The sequence below is a fragment of the Canis aureus genome, chromosome 2, assembly GCF_053574225.1.
Source record: "Canis aureus isolate CA01 chromosome 2, VMU_Caureus_v.1.0, whole genome shotgun sequence".
NCBI classification, from domain to species: domain Eukaryota; kingdom Metazoa; phylum Chordata; class Mammalia; order Carnivora; family Canidae; genus Canis; species Canis aureus.
Window position 1 is genome coordinate 77,560,434 of NC_135612.1, and position 6,000 is coordinate 77,566,433.

The window sequence follows — 6,000 nt, forward strand, 5'->3', positions numbered from 1 at the left end:
ATGGGGCCTGTTAAGGGTCCTTTACTGCTTCAAGTTAATTCTCTGGCATCTTTCATATTCTTTCACATCTATATGTTTTTTTAATTTAATGTGCATGATATAAAATACAAGCATGTGGATTAAATGACTAAGGTAATGTGGCTTGCTTTTACTATTCATCTCTTCATCTTCATGCAAAATAAATACATATACTTTCTTTAACTCCAAAAGTTATTATAGAGTTCTGTATTTTGCTGTTGTTGGGACACTGTTCAGTGCTTACACACTGTATTTATTTTACACATCATATTTTAAAATTTTGATTTTGTCATTGAAATAGCTTCCCTCCAAGTCCCAAAGCATCTCTTCTGCCTACATCTTCTTGGCCAAAATTTATTGACACAATACACTAATTTATATGAGAACCTTGGAAAGGCTAGTTTTTCATTGCAGTGGCAAGGTGAGTTGAGTCTTGTTACTCAGGAGGAAGAGTAGACAGTAATTTCTACTAACAAACATATTGTTCCCAAGATGTCTTTTGTTCATTGAATTCTGCTGTTGTCATAAATATAATAATAGCTTTATTTAACTTCAAAGACTCTGAACATATGCATGATTCCTCAGCTTTAAAACTTCTCTTTTTTTCTAGAATGTCTCTTCAACAAATGATGTTGGGGAAAGTGGATAGAAACGTGGAGAAGAATGAAACGGGACCATTTTCTTGTACCATCCACAGACACAAATTCAAAATGGATTAAAGAGCGCCGAAATCATAAAAATCTTAGAAAAGAACACAGACAATAATTTCTTTGACATTAACTGTAGCAATCCCTTTTTACATATATTTTAAAATGCACAGGAAACAAAAGCAAAAAACTATAAACTATAGGGACTTCATCATAACAAAAACTTCTGCACAGTGAAGAAAACAATCAACAAAACTAAAAGATGGCATACAGGATAGGAGAAGATATTTGCAAATGATGTATCCGAGAAAAGATTAGTATCCATAATCTATAAAGAACTTTCCAAACTCAACTCCCAAAAAATAAATAATCCAATTAAAAAATGGGCAGAAGACATAAGTCAACTTTTTTTTCCAAAGAAGATATACAGATGACCAATAGACACATGGAAAGATATTCCACATAATTGATCATCAGGGAAATGCAATCAAAACTACAATGAAATATCACCTCAAACTTGTCAGAATGGCCTAAATCAACAACCAAGAAACAATAGGTGTTGGCAAGGATTCAGAGAAAGGGGAACATTTTTGCATTGTTGGTAGGAAAGCAAAGTGGTACAGCCTTTATGGAAAACAGGATGGAGTTTCCTCAAAAAGTTAAAAATAGAACTACCCTATGATCCAGAAATTGCACTACTAGGTATTTACCCAAAGAATATAAAAATACTAATTCAAAGAGATACATGAATCCCAATGTTTATAGTAACATTATCTACAATAGCAAAATTATGGAAACAGCCCAAGTGCCCATTGATTGATGAATGCGTAAAGAAGAGGTGGTGTATAATGGACTATAGTATTTAAATATTATAATATATAATTGACTGTAAGTCATAAAAAGAATGAAATCTTGCCATTTGCAACAACATGGATGGAGCTAGAGATTAAGTGAAATAAGCCAGTCAGAGAAAGACCGATGCCATATGATTTGGCTCATATGTGGTATTTAAGAAATAAAACAAACACAGAGAAAAAAGGAGAGATAGACAGAGAGAGGCAAACCAAGAAAGAGATTCTTAACTGTGGAGAACAAACTGCTGGTTACAAGGAGCGCGGTCAGGGGATGTGTTAGATCAATGATGGGGATTAAGGAGGGTGCTTGTGATGAGCACCAGGTATTGTATGGAAATTTTGAATTACTGTTATATTATATATTGCACACTATATTATATTGAAACTAATGTTACATTGTATGTTAACTAACTGGAATTGAAATAAAAGTAAAAAAAAAACTTTTATTTTTCCTGAATAATCATTTTCCTACAAGATTTTTAAAAAATATTTTATTTATTTATTCATTAGAGTCACGGAGAGAGAGAGGAGACACAGGCAGAGGGAGAAGCAGACTCCATGCAGGGAGCCCCATGTGGGACTCAATCAGATCCCGGGACTCCAGGATCATGCCCTGGGCTGAAGGCAGGCGCCAAACCATTGAGCCACCCAGGGATTCCTCCCTACAAGTTTTTTTGTTGTTGTTGTTGTTGTTGTTGTTTTGGTCTCCGTTTTTTTATGTTGAATATGTTCTTCATATATTAAGTTACTCCTAAGTGTTGAATACATACAAAAAATGCTAATTAGAATGTATATAAGGTGGGGAAAACTTGTAAACTGGTTCATCTCATAGTGGCTTTTTTGCTGCATGAGTTTTTGGGAGAAACTACAACTATCAGAAAAACTAGATTTCTGTATTCCTAAATGTCTCAAAAAAAAAAAAAGAGAGAGAATAATCTGTTTTGTGGCCTACTAGACATAAACATTAATCTCAGACTTCAGTGGGAAAAGAAAGGCAAGGGTTTATTGTACACGTATCTCATCACATATGCCTCCTTTCTATTCGATCTTAACTACTTCCAATCTTTACTTGCTTAAGGGAGATTCCTTCTCTCTGACTATTTGGCATGGTAAAGAGGACCCTAGGAGCCAATTTCTAATTGATGCATTTTAATGAGGAATGTCACATTAGCAAAGGTGTATTTTACCTCTCTGGAGGTAGTGTGAAGTATAGACAGGATGGAGATAACCTCAAGAAAGGGAGTGTTAGCAAGTGATTGCCATGGCCCAGTTAGCAAGTGATAATGGCCTGCAATTAAGGGGAGGCAGTGAGAAGGAAGATAATTTCTTTCCATGCTTTTTCAAACAAATGTTGAAAAAATTGGGTCCCTGTAAAAGCAAGTTGCTCTTACATTTCTAATATATACAGTAAAATATTCCATTGTGAGGAGTGTAAAGACAACTGACAACCAAACTCTAAATTCCTCTCTGTTACATGAAACTTTCATTGTGTTTGTTCTCCACAACAATCATTCACCCTCTGGATTTATCCACTAAAATAGACAGTTTGACACCATGCACATTGTGTCTTTGACAATGTAGTCAACTGCAAAAGAGCATTCAATTCCAAATAAGCCTAGAGTACTTTGAGAAAAAAAAAAGTCTCTTCAATTTATTCTGCACTTTATTTTATACATATTCATTAGGACAGATGACATTTTAGCAAAGCTTCAGCTAGAGATTTCAAACAAATTTGTATTAATGAATACAAATTGAAACAATTAAACATGGCATCTAACAGTTAATTTTCTTTAGTAAAGAAGTAAAACTATAGGGAGATAACACGAGATTTGAAAAATTCATTTTTAATCATTGATCTAAACTGCAAAATTTAACTCTTTCCAGTTCAGTAAGATGAATAAAAATTGCATTAAACACTGTAGGTAATTTTTAGTAGAAAATTGTTAAATTCATGGGCAATTATAACACTTGTAGGTAATACTCTCTAATCTCAGTATAATTACATTTCTTGCTTCCTAGAAAAATTTAGTCACTACAGATGTAGAGAAAAAAAAAAAACATCCCCTAAGAAAGCCAGTTGGAGCAATCTAAGTATTATAGGAGATGTCTTTATCTTTTGTGCAAGACTTTCAAAATTCAGACATTTCAGTGCTGCAGTCAAAGGATCACTTATTGACTGCATTATAGTGAAGAACAGATATTCCCAGTTAAAAGTTACTAAATATGAATATAGTATGTACTTGATTCATTAAAACCAAGACTAAAAGTATTATTTCTACCTATGAACACCTGTCATCATTGTTATCTTCTTCTTTTAAAAATTTTTCTTCTAAAAAAAAAAAAAAAATTTTTTTCTTCTGACTATAGGTTGGTAAAATTCTGGATGCCCCTATCAGTAAAAGTATAAATTTAGCTAAGAGAAAGAAATACTTGATTATTTTATTTTAACCTTTATATTATTGGAGTAACAGACCAAAAAAAGAGTATGGAAATATAGTGCTTTTGCCACAAATCTGTCATTCTGTGATATTAGCTTAAACTTTTGAAGGACAACTTAGTAATTAAAATATGTAGGTAAGATCTTAATTCAGATTGTCCTGATTTCTCATCTTCTGAATTTCATAATGTATTAAAGCAGTGCATAGTGAAGAGCCATGATAACCCCCATTGACAATGAAGAGAATGGAAAGCTCAAGCACTTTGTTTTTTGTTTTTTTTTTTTTTTTTTTATTTATGATAGTCACACACAGAGAGAGAGAGAGAGAGAGAGAGAGAGAAGGAGAGAGAGAGAGAGGCAGAGACACAGGCAGAGGGAGAAGCAGGCTCCATGCACCGGGAGCCTGACATGGGATTCCATTCCGGATCTCCAGGATCAAGCCCTGGGCCAAAGGCAGGCGCCAAACCGCTGCTCCACCCAGGGATCCCTACATTGCCATTTTTAAAGATCTTATTTATTTTATTCATGAGAGACACTGACAGAGAGAAGCAGAGACACAGGCAGACGGAGAAGTAGGCTTCATGCAGGGAACCAGATGTGGAACTCGATCCCAGATCCCGGGATAACGCCCTGCACCAAATGCAGATGCTCAACTGCTGAGCCACCCAGGCATCCCAATACATTATAATTATATGTGCTATGCAAGTTATAATTTACATGATACATTTAAAAAAAATAGTGATTTATTTAAAATAGATTAACATCTAATTAATTTATTAAAGTAGATAACATCTTTTTGTTTTAAAGATTTATTTATTTGAGAGAGAGAGAGTGCATGAGCAGAGAAGGAGGAGCAGAGAAAGAGAGGGAGACATTCTCCAGCAGACTCCCCACTGAACAAGAAGCCCAAGGCAGAGCTCGATCCCACAACCCTAGATCATGATCTGAGCCAAAATCGAGAGCCAGTCACTTAACCAGTTGAACCACCCAGGTGCCCCGATACACACCTTTTTAATATAACTCCGTTTCTGTGATGCTCCTGATCATATATAAACATGTGAATTCCTTTTTTTTTCTATTCTTTTTAGTTTTTACTCATTCATTAGGTAATTTTTTAAACAATATACCAGACATACTTAATATCAATAAATGTAAAAGCTTTTTGCTGATCATTTATCATGAACATCTGGATAGATAGCAGTCTCTAAATCATCTTTATAATTTTACTTATGTGACATTAAATAGAAATCATAATAGCAGGAAAAGAGTAAAATGGAAAGGCATGAAAAATTGTGCAGCATATTCTTTGTTAATCACCTCCTAGACAATTGCAAAGACAATGATATGACAGTGATACATCACCAACTGTATTCTTTTTTTTTCTTTTTTATTTATGATAGTCACAGAGAGAGAGAGAGAGAGAGAGAGAGAGAGAGGCAGAGACACAGACAGAGGGAGAAGCAGGCTCCATGCACCGGGAGCCCGACGTGGGATTCGATCCCGGGTCTCCAGGACTGCGCCCCGGGCCAAAGGCAGGCGCCAAACTGCTGTGCCACCCAGGGATCCCCACCAACTGTATTCTTTATGTAGCTAAATATCTCAGAATCTGCAGTAAATAAGAGTAAATAAGAAAGAGTAAATAAGACCATCTGAAAACTATTAGCTTAACTTGAGAAATTTATTTTAATTGCCATATAGGGTGGGAAAGGTAGTCTAAATGCTAGTCTCTGAGTGTTAATCTTTCTTTAAAATATAGAAAACTCTGACTTAATTTTGTTTTTCTGGGAAGGTTTACCAATAATTGTTTTTTTAAGAATGCAAATGGTTAAAAAATATTTCAGGAAACAGAAAAGCAAATTTTCAAATTTAAAAGGAATTGCATTGAGCCTTAGTTAGTCAAACCAATTTTGAAAAAGAAGAAAACAAAGTTGGAGGACTCATACTTCCTGTTTTTAAAACCAACTACAAAACTACAGTAATAAAAACTGTATGGTATTGACAAAAGGGCAGATATATAGCTCAGTGAGAGTGAATTAAAATCCAC